This window comes from Zea mays, chromosome 5, assembly GCF_902167145.1.
Source record: "Zea mays cultivar B73 chromosome 5, Zm-B73-REFERENCE-NAM-5.0, whole genome shotgun sequence".
Lineage (NCBI taxonomy): Eukaryota > Viridiplantae > Streptophyta > Magnoliopsida > Poales > Poaceae > Zea > Zea mays.
In genome coordinates, this window is record NC_050100.1 from 22,377,236 (window position 1) to 22,391,561 (window position 14,326).

Sequence of the window (14,326 nt, forward strand, 5' to 3'; positions counted from 1 at the left end):
GGCACTTGTGGCCGACGTTGGGGAAGAGGAGTCCTTTGGTGACGGCGATGTTGGCGGCGTCCTCGTCGTCAGAGGAGTCGCTAGAGCTTTCGTCGGAGTCCCACTCCCGACAAACATGGGCATCGCCGCCCTTCTTCTTGTAGTACCTCTTCTTCTCTTTTCTTCTCCCCTTCTTGTCGTCGCCCCTGTCACTATCACTTGATAATGGACATTTAGCAATAAAGTGACCGGGCTTACCACACTTGTAGCAAACCTTCTTGGAGCGGGACTTGTAGTCTTTCCCTCTCCTTTGCTTGAGGATTTGGCGGAAGCTTTTGATGACGAGCGCCATTTCCTCATTGTCGAGTTTGGAGGCGTCTATTGGTTGTCGACTTGGTGTAGCCTCTTCCTTCTTCTCCTCCGTCGCTTTGAATGCGACGGGTTGAGCCTCGGATGTGGATGGATCATCAAGCTCGTTGATCTTCCTCGAGCCTTCGATCATGCATTCAAAACTTACAAAATTCCCGATAACTTCCTCGGGGGTCATTTTAGTATATCTAGGATTACCACGAATTAATTGAACTTGAGTGGGGTTAAGGAAAATAAGAGATCTTAGAATAACCTTAACCATCTCGTGGTCATCCCACTTTACGCTCCCGAGGTTGCGCACTTGATTCACCAAGGTCTTGAGCCGGTTGTACATGTGTTGTGGCTCCTCTCCTTTGTGAAGCCGGAACCGACCGAGCTCCCCCTCGATCGTTTCCCGCTTGGTGATCTTGGTGAGCTCGTCTCCCTCGTGCGCGGTTTTGAGCACATCCCAAACCTCCTTGGCGCTCTTCAACCCTTGTACTTTGTTATACTCCTCTCTACTTAGAGAGGCGAGGAGTATTGTTGTCGCTTGAGAGTTGAAGTGCTCGATTTGGGCCACCTCATCCTCATCATAATTTTCATCCCCTACTGACGGTACCTGTGCACCAAACTCAACAACATCCCATATACTTTTGTGGAGCGAGGTTAGATGAAATCGCATCAAATCACTCCACCTAGCATAATCTTCACCATCAAAAGTTGGTGGTTTGCCTAATGGGACGGAAAGTAAAGGTGTATGTTTTGAAATGCGAGGGTAGCGTAGGGGGATCTTACTATACTTCTTGCGCTCTTGGCGCTTAGAAGTGACGGAGGGCGCATCGGAGCCGGAGGTCGATGTTGATGAAGTGTCGGTCTCGTAGTAGACCACTTTCCTCATCCTCTTTTGCTTGTCGCCATTCCGATGCGGCTTGTGGGAAGAGGATTTTTCCTTCTTCTCTTTGTGGTGAGAAGAAGATTTCCTCTCCTTCCCTTTGTTGGAGGAGCTCTTCTTCTTCTCCCTCCTTTTGGTGCGGGACTCTTCCGATGAAGTGCTCCCGTGGCTTGTAGTGGGCTTTTCGCCGGTCTCCATCTCCTTCTTGGCGTGTTCTCCCGACATCACTTCGAGCGGTTAGGCTCTAATGAAGCACCGGGCTCCGATACCAATTGAAAGTCGCCTAGAGGGGGGGGTGAATAGGGTGAAACTGAAATTTACAAATATAAATACAACTACAAGTCGGGTTAGCGTTAGAAATATAAATGAGTCCGCGAAAGAGGGCGCAAAACAAATCGCAAGCAAATGAAGAGTGTGACACGCGGATTTGTTTTACCGAGGTTCGGTTCTTGCAAACCTACTCCCCGTTGAGGAGGCCACAAAGGCCGGGTCTCTTTCAACCCTTCCCTCTCTCAAACGATCCCTCGGACCGAGTGAGCTTCTCTTCTCAAATCACTTGGGAATCAAACTTCCCGCAAGGGCCACCACACAATTGGTGCCTCTTGCCTCAATTACAAGTGAGTGTTTGATCACAAGAAAGAATCAAGAAAGAAGAAAGCAATCCAAGCGCAAGAGCTCGAAAGAACACAAGCAAATCTCTCTCTAATCACTAGGGCGTTGTGTGGAATTTGGAGAGGATTTGATCTCTTTGGTGTGTCTAGAATTGAATGCTAGAGCTCTTGTAGTAGTTGGGAAGTAGAGAACTTGGATACAATGAATGGTGGGGTGGTTGGGGTATTTATAGCCCCAACCACCAACTTGACCGTTGGTGGAGGCCGTCTGTTTGATGGCGCACCGGACAGTCCGGTGCACACCGGACATGTCCGGTGCCCCCGCCACGTCATCAGTGCCGTTGGATTCTGACCGTTGGAGCTCCTGACTTCTGGGCCCGCCTGGATGTCCGGTGCACACCGGACATGTACTGTTCCTTGTCCGGTGCGCCAGAAGTGGCGCGCCTGCCTTCTGCGCGCGTAGAGCGCGCATTAAATGCTCTGCAGGTAGCCGTTGGCGCCGAAGTAGCCGTTGCTCCGTGGTTCACCGGACAGTCCGGTGCACACCGGACATGTCCGGTGAATTATAGCGGAGCGGCTGCGATGCGTTCCCGAGGATGGCGAGTTCCGAAGACCGCGCTTCCTTGGAGCACCGGACACTGTCCGGTGTACACCGGACAGTCCGGTGAATTATAGCGCGCTGGCCTGCGAAATTCCCGAAGGTGGCGAGTTCGTGTTGGGATCCTCTGGTGCACCGGACACTGTCCGGTGGCGCACCGGACACTGTCCGGTGTACACCGGACAGTCCGGTGCCTCCAGACCAGAGGTGCCTTTGGATGCCCTTTGCTCCTTTGTTGAATCCAAAACTTGATCTTTTTATTGGCTGAGTGTGAACCTTTTACACCTGTATAATCTATACACTTGGGCAAACTAGTTAGTCCGATAATTTGTGTTGGACAATTCAACCACCAAAATTATTTAGGAACTAGGTGTAAGCCTAATTCCCTTTCAGCTGTGGATCCGAAGAAAGTGGCAGACATTCTGAACTGGAAAGCGCCAACAGATGCTCGAGGAATCAAGAGTTTCATTGGAATGGCCGGGTATTATCGGCGATTCATTGAAGGGTTTTCGAAGATTGCGAAACCAATGACAGCATTGCTAGGCAACAAAGTTGAGTTCAAATGGACCCAGAAATGCCAAGAGGCCTTTGAAGCGCTGAAAGAGAAGTTGACTACAGCGCCTGTCCTAGTCTTGCCTGATGTGCACAAGCCTTTCTCGGTGTATTGTGATGCTTGCTACACAGGTTTGGGATGTGTGTTGATGCAAGAGGGAAGAGTTGTGGCTTACTCGTCCCGACAGCTGAAGGTTCATGAGAAGAACTACCCAATCCATGATCTAGAGTTGGCAGCAGTGGTTCACGCACTGAAGACATGGAGGCACTATCTGTATGGACAGAAATGTGATGTTTACACAGATCATAAGAGTCTGAAGTACATATTCACTCAGTCAGAGTTGAACATGAGGCAACGAAGATGGTTAGAGTTGATCAAAGACTGAGTTGGAGATTCATTACCATCCAGGCAAAGCAAACGTAGTGGCAGATGCTTTAAGCAGGAAGAGTCAAGTCAATCTGATGGTCGCTCATCCGATGCCTTATGAGTTGGCCAAGGAGTTTGACAGGTTGAGTCTCGGATTTCTGAACAATTCGCGAGGAGTCACAGTTGAGTTGGAACCTACCTTAGAGCGCGAAATCAAAGAAGCGCAGAAGAATGATGAGAAAATCAGTGAGATCCGGCGACTGATTCTAGATGGCAGAGGCAAAGATTTTCGAGAAGATGCAGAAGGCGTGATATGGTTCAAAGACTGCTTGTGTGTTCCCAATGTCCAGTCCATTCGGGAATTGATTCTCAAGGAAGCTCATGAGACAGCTTATTCGATTCACCCTGGCAGTGAGAAGATGTATCAGGATCTAAAGAAGAAATTCTGGTGGTACGGAATGAAGAGGGAAATCGCAGAGCATGTGGCTATGTGTGATAGTTGTCGAAGAATTAAGGTAGAGCACCAGAGACCAGCTGGATTGTTGCAACCGTTGCAGATCCCTCAGTGGAAATGGGACGAAATCGGTATGGATTTCATAGTCGGATTGCCTCGCACTCGAGCCGGCTACGATTCCATCTGGGTAGTAGTGGACCGTTTGACCAAATCAGCCCACTTCATACCTGTCAAGACCAATTACAGCAGTGCAGTATTGGCAGAGTTGTATATGTCTCGGATCGTTTGTCTTCATGGTGTGCCAAAGAAGATAGTGTCAGACAGAGGAACGCAGTTCACCTCTCATTTCTGGCAGCAGTTGCATGAAGCCTTGGGCACACATCTGAATTTCAGTTCAGCTTATCATCCGCAGACAGATGGTCAGACCGAAAGGACCAATCAAATTCTTGAAGATATGTTAAAAGCCTGTGCGTTGCAAGATCAGTCCGGATGGGATAAGAGATTGCCCTATGCAGAGTTTTCCTATAACAACAGTTACCAGGCCAGTTTGAAGATGTCACCATTTTAGGCGCTCTATGGAAGGAGTTGTAGAACTCCGTTGCAATGGGATCAACCTGGAGAAAAGCAGGTGTTTGGGCCAGACATTTTACTTGAAGCTGAAGAGAACATCAAGATGGTCCGAGAGAATCTGAAGATAGCGCAATCAAGGCAGCGAAGCTATGCAGACACAAGAAGAAGAGAGCTGAGTTTCGAAGTCGGAGACTTTGTCTATCTGAAAGTGTCACCGATCAGAGGAGTCAGAAGATTCAGAGTGAAAGGCAAGCTAGCACCCCGTTACATTGGTCCGTATCAGATTCTTGCAAGACGTGGAGAAGTGGCCTATCAGCTCAGTTTGCTAGAGAATTTGTCTGCTGTGCATAATGTCTTTCATGTGTCTCAGTTGAAGAAGTGCTTGCGTGTGCCAGAAGAGCAGTTGCCAGTGGAAGGTCTTGAAATCCAGGAGGACTTGACCTACGTTGAGAAGCCAGTGCAAATCCTTGAGGTTGCAGACCGAGTCACCCGAAGGAAGACCATCAGAATGTGCAAAGTCAGATGGAATCACCACTCTGAGGAAGAAGCAACCTGGGAGCGTGAAGATGATCTGATAGCTAAGTACCCTGAGCTCTTTGCTAGCCAACCCTGAATCTCGAGGGCGAGATTCTTTTAAGGGGGATAGGTTTGTAACGCCCTGAATTTGGGGGTAGAATTTTTTCTTCTTTTCTTTCACCAAATTCAGGCGTTACCCTTTTCTTTTTCTCATTCCCTCGCTAAACCTTGATCTTTTCCAAAGTTAGCGGGATTCGGCTTGGAATTCCCGTGTAAAGGAAAACCCTAAATTACTTTATGTTGTTTGATGCACCATGTCGAACCATGCATTCTTTCGATTGCTTAAAAATGTAAGTGCATTCATCTAGGAAGATCGGATTTCGAAAAGGAGAAAAATCTTTTTCTTTCTTTTTCTTTTTCTTTTTCTTTCTCTCTCTCCTTTTTTTTCTCTCTCTCCCACGCCGTGGGCCGCCCCGGCCGGCCCAGCCGCCCCCCGCGCGCCCCCTTTGGGCCCATTGGCCCAGCCGCCCCTCCCTTTTTCCCCCCAATTCCCCCTAATCCCTCTCCCTCCCTCTCATTCTCTCTTCCCCACCCCAACCGCCGCCCCCTGCCCTAGCCGCCGCCCCCTGCAGCTCGGCCGCCCCGCCGCTCGGCCGCCCCATCCCCGTCCCCGGTGAGCCCTCCCCCCTCTTCTCCCTTCCCTCTCCCCTCCCCTCCCTCTCCCCGGTCAGGCCGCCGCCCTGCCCAACCGCCCCTGCCCGCGCACCTAGCCGCCGCTCGGCCGCCCCTGTGGCCGCCCGGCCTCGGCCGCCCCGACCCCGGCCCAACCGCCCAGCCCCCCCCCCCCCCCCCCGCCGGTTCGGCCGCCCAGCCCGGCCGCCCCCTGCGCGCCCAGCTCGGCCGCCCCCTGCCCCGCGCCCGCGCCCTGCCCAGCCGCCCCTGCCCCAGGCCGGTTCAACCGCCCCTGGCCGGTTCAACCGCCCCCCCTTTTTTTATTTTTATTTTATTTTCTTTCATTACTGGTATATATTTTATTTTAGGCAGGTTAATCATTGTTCATGTTATTGAAATAGGAAACTTAATTTAGAATTTCATTACGCTAGTTAATTTATATAATCAATTGTTTATCCAGTTCAATGTTGATCAACTAAAAATGACTAGGTTTCCATTAGTGCATATAACTGAATTCTTTTGTTAGAACCAATTGTAACTAATCATTAGTGCATAAGCTTTAACCCCCCCCCCCGCGAGACCCTTTCCCGTTTCTTTCTAACCATAATGAATGTGATATCGAATGTCATACTTGATGCATATTCACTTTATTTGTTCCCTTGTATGATGTACTGTTTGCTTCCCAATTTGAATGGATGTATGTATGAATGCTTGCAATCGCATAGAGAACGATCCGGTCGAAGAGCCCGAGGAACTCGCAGGAGAAGCCCCTGAGCAGCAATCGGTTGGTGGAGGCAAGTGTCCTTTGACCTATCTCTGTCCTATTCATTACTTAATTCACCTCCCGCATTACACCTTTATACCTAAGGATTGACTAGTTTTTGTTATCCATGTCCTTGTTTACCTATTTGGGTTGGATTATTACTGTTTAGCTTTATGCTATTGCTCAACTCTAATCAATGAACATGATGAGATTATCTATGATACGCTGTTTTCCCCTCTCTTATTATGATGTTGTGCTTGTGGTCTTCAAGGGGGCTCGAGCGATTTCTCGAGTGCCTCTCCGTAAGGACCTGTTCTATGGATGACCGCCCGGGAAAACAGTGCAACCATGAGGGTAGAATGGGGTGCCCTTAGCTGAATAATTGGAGGATCCAGGGTGTAGTTCGCTTCGCCGTCGTGCCGTCAATGGGGCTCGGTGTATGCGGCTCGCTCTGCCAAGGTTGATTTGTCCCTTGGGGAGGAGTGTGGTACATTTAGGAAACCTAACGGGCGGCTACAGCCCCGAGGAATCTTTGTAAAGGCTACGTAGTGAGACCCTGCCTATTCACCTTGGTAGTGTTTAAGGGTTTGATCGGCCCGAGGCAAGAGGGAATCACGGCTTATGGGTAAAGTGCACAACCTCTGCAGAGTGTTTGAAAAACTGATATATGAGCCGTGCTCACGGTTATGAGCGGCCAAGGGAGCTCCAGTGATTAGTGGTGCTTGATCAGAGACATTGTGGTACAGGTGGCAATGAGATTGATGGTTTTGGTTATGACTATGATGCTGGTAAGTGGTACTCTTTCCGTTTGGAAAGGAGTACGTTTGGGTTAATAACTTGGGTTAATGCTAAAACTTGGCTTTCTACTAGTAAGTAATAATCTGACCAACTAAAAGCAACTGCTTGACTTATCCCCACATAAAGCTAGTCCACTACAGCCAAACAGGATACTTGCTGAGTATGTTGATGTGTACTCACCCTTGCTCTACACACCAACCCCCCCCCCCCCCCCCCCCAGGTTGTCAGCATTGCAACCACTGCTCAGGCGAAGATGAAGCTGTGGAAGGAGACTTCCAGGAGTTCCAAGACTACGACGAGTTCTAGGTGTGGGTTAGCGGCAACCCCCAGTCGGCTGCCTGTGAAGGCCGCAGTTATCTACGTTTCTTTTCCGCACTTTGATTTATTGTAAGAACTATATGGACGTCTCAGACGTACGATGTAATCGACTATTATTCCCCTTTTAATACTATTTTGAGCACTGTGTGATGATGTCCATGTTATGTAACTGCTGTGTACGTGAATAACTGATCCTGGCACGTACATGGTTCGCATTCGGTTTGCCTTCTAAAACCGGGTGTGACAGAACTCCTCTCTAGCCACTTGGCTTTATTGTGCTAACTCCTAATCAAGTTTTGTGGCATTAAGTTTCAAGTTTTTACAGGATCACCTATTCACCCCCCCCTCTAGGTGCTCTCAGCTCACAAGAGCTCGTTTCAAGCTGCTTAGCCATTCTAACTTTAATAACTAAGTTTTGTGGCTATTAGTGTTGAATTTTACAGGATCACCTATTCACCCCCCCTCTCTAGGTGCTCTCAATTGGTATCAGAGCCGTTCTCTTCATCTAAGGGACTAATCACTCGAAGAGATGGATCCTAAAGAAAGGGATGGTGGTCAACGACAAGGAGAAGGAGTCCCTCTTCAACGAGCCAAGGGACGACAAGCCCACTGACTCAGGATCGAGTCATAAGAAGAGGGACATGAAGAAGAAGAGGCGGATCAAGAAGATCATTTACTACGACAGCGACGCCTCCTCTTCTTCACCAAGAGACGACTGAGACGATGACTCGTCTAAAAAGAAACCGGTTAATCAAAATTATTCATTTGATTATTCTCGTATTCTGTTTAATTCTAATGCTCATTTGCTTTCAATTCCTCTTGGTAAACCTCCACACTTTGATGGAGAAGACTACTCTTTTTGGAGTCACAAAATGTGTAGTCACTTATTTTCTCTCCATCTGAGTATTTGGGAGATAGTTGAAAATGGAATGCATTTCGACAGTACGGATAACCCTGTGTTTATTAATGAGCAAATTCATAAGAATGCACAAGCTACCACCATGTTGCTAGCATCTTTGTGTAGGGATGAATACAACAAGATGAGTGGCTTGGACAACGCCAAGCAAATTTGGGATACCCTCAAGCTATCACACGAGGGAAATGACGCCACCATGATCACCAAGATGGAGTTGGTGGAAGGCGAGCTGGGAAGGTTCGCGATGATCAGGGGAGAGGAGCCAACACAAGCATACAATAGGCTCAAGACCCTGGTCAACAAAATTAGAAGCTATGGAAGCACAAGATGGACGGACCATGACGTCGTCCGACTAATGCTAAGGTCATTTACGGTAATTGACCCCCATCTTGTCAACCTTATTCATGAGAATCCCAGGTACACCAAGATGACGCCCGAGGAGATTCTTGGGAAGTTTGTGAGCGGGCGCATGATGGTGAAGGAGGCTCGATATGTGGATGATGCTCTAAACAGTCCAATAACCGTCCACGAGCCTCAAACCGTTGCCCTCAAAGCAATCAGCAACAGGGAGACGCTACCAAGCAAGGTGGCACAAGTGGAGGCCGCTGGCCTCAATGAAGATGAAATGGCGCTTATCATCAAGCGCTTCAAGACCGCATTAAAAGGACACAAGGAGTACCCCAACAAGAATAAGACAAGGGGAAAGCGCTCCTGCTTCAAATGCGGTAAGACTGGTCATTTTATTGCTCAATGTCCTGATAATGAAAATGACCAGGGGGAAGAAAGACATGGGAAGAAGGAGAAGAAGAAAATCTATAGGAAGGCGAAAGGTGAGGCTCACCTTGGCAAAAAATTGGATTCGGACGGCTCTTCATCCGACTCCGACGATGAAGGACTGGCAGCCTCGGCCTTCAACAAGTCCTCTCTTCCCCAACGAACGACACACTTGCCTCATGGCCAAGGAAAACAAGGTAAGTGTTCGTGATACCCCTAAATACACTACTTCTAGCGATGATGATTCTAGTGATGATGAAGTAGATTACTCTAGCTTATTCAAAGGTTTAGATAGAGCTAAGGTAGAAAAGATTAATGAACTAATTGATGCTTTAAATGAAAAGGATAGACTTTTAGAAAAGCAAGAGGATATTTTGTATGAAGAGCATGATAAGTTTATTAGTGTTCAAAAATCTCTTGCTCTAGAGATTAAAAGGAATGAAATGATATCTTCTGAGTTATCTGCTTGCCATGAAACTGTGTCTAGTTTAAAGAGTGTAAATGATGATTTAAATGCTAAGCTAGAGGTAGCTAATAAATCTAGTTCATGTGTAGAACATGTTGTAATTTGCAATAGATGCAAGGATTTTGATATTGATGCTTGTGATGAACATCTTGCGTCCATTACTAAATTAAATGATGAGTTGGCAAGTCTTAATGCTCAACTTAAGACTTGCAAGGTTGATTTTGATAAATTAAAATTTGCTAGGGATGCCTACACCGTTGGTAGACACCCCTCAATTAAGGATGGACTTGGCTTTCGAAAGGAAGCCAAGAACTTAATAAGCCAAAGGGCTCCCATTTCCAACAAGGATAAAGGGAAGGCCCCTATGGCTAATAGTTCTAAAAAATGTCATGCTTACATTTATGATAGAAAATTTTCTAGAAATGCTCATTATAATAGTTATGATGTGTTTAATTCACATGCTATGTTAGCTTCTAGCTCTACTTTTGTGCATGGTAGAAGTAAGCCTAGGAGAATTCATGTTGTGCATCATGTGCCTAGGAGAGTATGTAATGAACCTTCTACTATTTACCATGCTTGCAATACTTCTTTTGCAATTTTTTGTAAGAATGAAAAAGTAGTTGCTAGGAAGTTGGGATCCAAATGCAAGGGAGATAAGACTTGTATTTGGGTTCCAAAGGCTATTATGACTAACCTTGTAGGACCCAACAAGAGTTGGGTACCTAAAACCCAAGTGTAAATAACCTTGCAGGTTTATGCATTCGGGAGCTCAAGCTGGATTATCGACAGCGGATGCACAAACCACATGACGGGGGAGAAGAAGATGTTCACCTCCTACGTCAAGAACAAGGATTCCCAGGATTCGATCATCTTTGGAGATGGAAACCAAGGCAAGGTTAAAGGATTGGGGAAGATAACCATTACATTCGAGCATTCTATCTCAAATGTGTTCTTAGTTGAATCGCTCGGGTACAACTTATTGTCTGTAAGTCAATTATGTAACTTGGGTTATAATTGTCTATTTACAAATATAGATGTTTATGTCTTTAGAAGGAGTGATGGTTCATTAGCGTTTAAGGGTGTATTAGACGGTAAACTCTACTTAGTTGATTTTTCGAAAGAGGAGGCCGATCTAGATGTATGCTTAATAGCTAAGACTAGCATAGGCTGGTTGTGGCATCACCGTCTAGCACATGTTGGGATGAAGAACCTTCATAAACTTCTAAAGGGAGAACATGTGTTAGGACTAACCAATGTCTGCTTCGAGAAAGACAGACCTTGTGCAGCTTGTCAGGCAGGGAAACAGGTGGGAAGCACTCATCACAACAAGAATGTGATGACAACATCAAGACCACTGAAGCTTCTTCACATGGACCTCTTCGGACCCGTCGCCTACCTTAGCATCGGGGGAAGTAAGTATGGTCTTGTAATTGTAGATGACTTTTCCCGCTTCACTTGGGTGTTCTTTTTGCAGGATAAATCAGAAACCCAAGGGACCCTAAAGCGCTTTCTTAAGAGGGATCAAAATGAATTTGAGCTCAAGGTAAAAAAGATAAGGAGCGACAACGGGTCCAAGTTCAAGAACTTACAAGTTGAGGAGTATCTTGAGGAGGAAGGTGTCAAGCATGAGTTCTCCGCTCCCTACACACCACAACAAAACGGTGTGGTAGAGAGGAACAACAGGACACTTATCGACATGGCGAGGACGATGCTTGGAGAGTTCAAGACGCCCGAGCGGTTTTGGTCGGAAGCTGTGAACACAGCTTGCCACGCCATAAACCGGCTCTATCTGCATCGTCTCCTCAAGAAGACCTCCTACAAACTCCTTACCGGTAATAAACCCAATGTCTCTTACTTTCGTGTATTTGGGAGCAAATGCTACATTTTGGTGAAGAAAGGTAGACATTCCAAATTTGTTCCCAAAGCTATAGAAGGGTTTTTACTAGGGTATGACTCAAATACAAAGGCGCATAGGGTCTTCAACAAATCATTGGGTTTGGTTGAAGTCTCTAGCGACGTTGTATTTGATGAGACTAATGGCTCTCCGAGAGAGCAAGTTTATCTTGATGACATAGATGAAGATGATGTTCCGACAACCGCAATGCGCACGATGGCGATAGGTGAGGTGCGACCATGGGAACAACAGGAGCAAGATTAACCTTCTTCCTCAACAATGGTGCATCCCCCAACTCAAGATGATGAACAGGTTCCTCAAGAAGAGGCACGTGATCAAGGGGGAGCCCAAGAAGAACAAGTTATGGAGGAAGAAGCATCACTGGCCCCTCCAACTCAAGTTCGAGCGACGATCCAAAGAAATGACCCCGTCGATCAAATTCTGGGTGACATAAGCAAGGGAGTAACAACTCGCTCAAGATTAGCTAATTTTTGTGAGCATTACTCGTTTGTCTCTTCCATTGAGCCTTTTAGGGTAGAAGAGGCCTTGCAAGATCCGGACTGGGTGTTGGCCATGCAGGAGGAGCTCAACAACTTCAAGAGGAATGAAGTTTGGAGCCTGGTGCCACGTCCAAAGCAAAATGTTGTGGGAACCAAGTGGGTGTTCCGCAACAAACAAGACGAGCACGGGGTGGTGACAAGGAATAAGGCTCGACTTGTGGCAAAAGGTTATGCCCAAGTCACAGGTTTGGATTTCGAGGAGACTTTTGCTCCTGTGGCTAGGCTAGAGTCTATTCGAATTTTATTAGCCTATGCCGCTCACCACTCTTTCAGGTTGTTTCAAATGGATGTGAAGAGCTCTTTCCTCAACGGGCCAATCAAGGAGGAGGTGTACGTGGAACAACCCCCTGGCTTTGAGGATGATAGGTACCCCAACCATGTGTTTAAACTCTCTAAGGCGCTCTATGGACTTAAGCAAGCCCCAAGAGCATGGTATGAATGCCTTAGAGATTTCTTAATTGCTAATTCTTTCAAGGTTGGGAAAGCCGATTCCACTCTTTTCACTAAGACTTGTGATGGTGATCTTTTTGTGTGCCAAATTTATGTCGATGACATAATATTTGGTTCTACTAATCAAAAGTCTTGTGAGGAGTTTAGCAGGGTGATGGACTCAAAAGTTTGAGATGTCAATGATGGGCGAGTTGAACTACTTCCTTGGGTTCCAAGTGAAGCAACTCAAGGACGGCACCTTCATCTCCCAAACGAAGTACACTCAAGATCTTCTCAAGCAGTTTGGGATGAAGGACGCCAAGCCCGCAAAGACACCTATGGGAACCGATGGACATGTCGATCTCAACAAATGAGGTAAGTCTGTTGATCAAAAGGCGTACCGGTCTATGATAGGGTCATTACTTTATTTATGTGCTAGTAGACCAGATATTATGCTTAGCGTATGCATGTGTGCTAGATATCAATCCGACCCAAGGGAATGTCATCTTGTGGCCGTTAAGCGGATTCTTAGATATTTAGTTTCTACGTCTTGCTTCGGGATCTGGTATCCAAAGGGGTTTACCTTTGACTTGATTGGATATTCAGACTCCAATTATGTTGGATGCAAGGTTGATAGGAAGAGTACATCAGGGACGTGTCAATTCCTAGGAAGGTCCCTGGTGTCTTGGAGCTCAAAGAAACAAACCTCTATTGACCTATCCACCGCTGAGGCCGAGTATGTTGCCGTAGGACAGTGTTGCGCGCAACTACTTTGGATGAGGCAAACCCTCCGGGACTTTGGCTACAATCTGAGCAAAGTCCCACTCCTATGTGACAATGAGAGTGCAATCCGTATGGTGGATAATCCTGTTGAACACAGCCGCACTAAGCACATAGACATCCAGCGTCACTTTCTGAGAAACCACCAGCAAAAGGGAGATATCGAGGTGTTCCATATTAGCACCGAGAACCAGTTAGCCGATATCTTTACCAAGCCATTAGATGAGAAAACCTTTTGTAGGCTGCGTAGTGAGCTAAATGTCTTAGATTCGCGTACCTTAGATTGATCTATATCATACATGTGTTTTATGCCTTTGATCATGTTACTTATACATTTATGCAATTTGTTGCTTATTTATGGTGCTCAAGTTGTGCAAGGGATCCCCGGACCTAACAAGTCCATGTGTGAATAATGCACATATTTAGGTGGAGAAGTGCTACAACTTGATCCTTTGAGACTAACCTTTGTGTTTAAGTGTAATTGATGTAGTCTCAAAGGTGCATTGAAAGGGAAAGGTGAACTTGGACCATGCAAAGACTTCCACTGCACTCCGGTATTAGTGTACTCACCTCCAAGTTCATTCTTATGCTCTTATTGCCTTTTTGCTCTTAATTGACATTTTTGCTGAGGCAATGGGGTTAAAGGGCCAAAAATGATCTCGTTTTGGTGCTTGATGCCAAAGGGGGAGAAAATAAGGCCAAAGCAAATGGATCAGCTACCACTTGAGAATTTTGAAAATAGTAGAATTAGAACTTTTGATTTGTCCAAAATACTCTTATTGCAAAATTTGATCTCTTGTGGGGAGAATTTATGATTATGGGAAAAATGGAGAGTTTTTGGATCTTGATCAATTTCACTCTTGGAATATCTCTCTTTGTGCCTAAACAAGTGTGTTTAACTTAGAGATAGGAAAATGAATTTGATTTGCAAAAACAAACCAAGTGGTGACAAAGAATGATCCAAATATGTCAAAATTTGTGCAAATACAATTTTGTTCTCAATTGCAGTGATGTTGCACATCTTTCAGTTGCTTTTGGATGTGTTGGCATAAATCACCAAAAAGGGGGA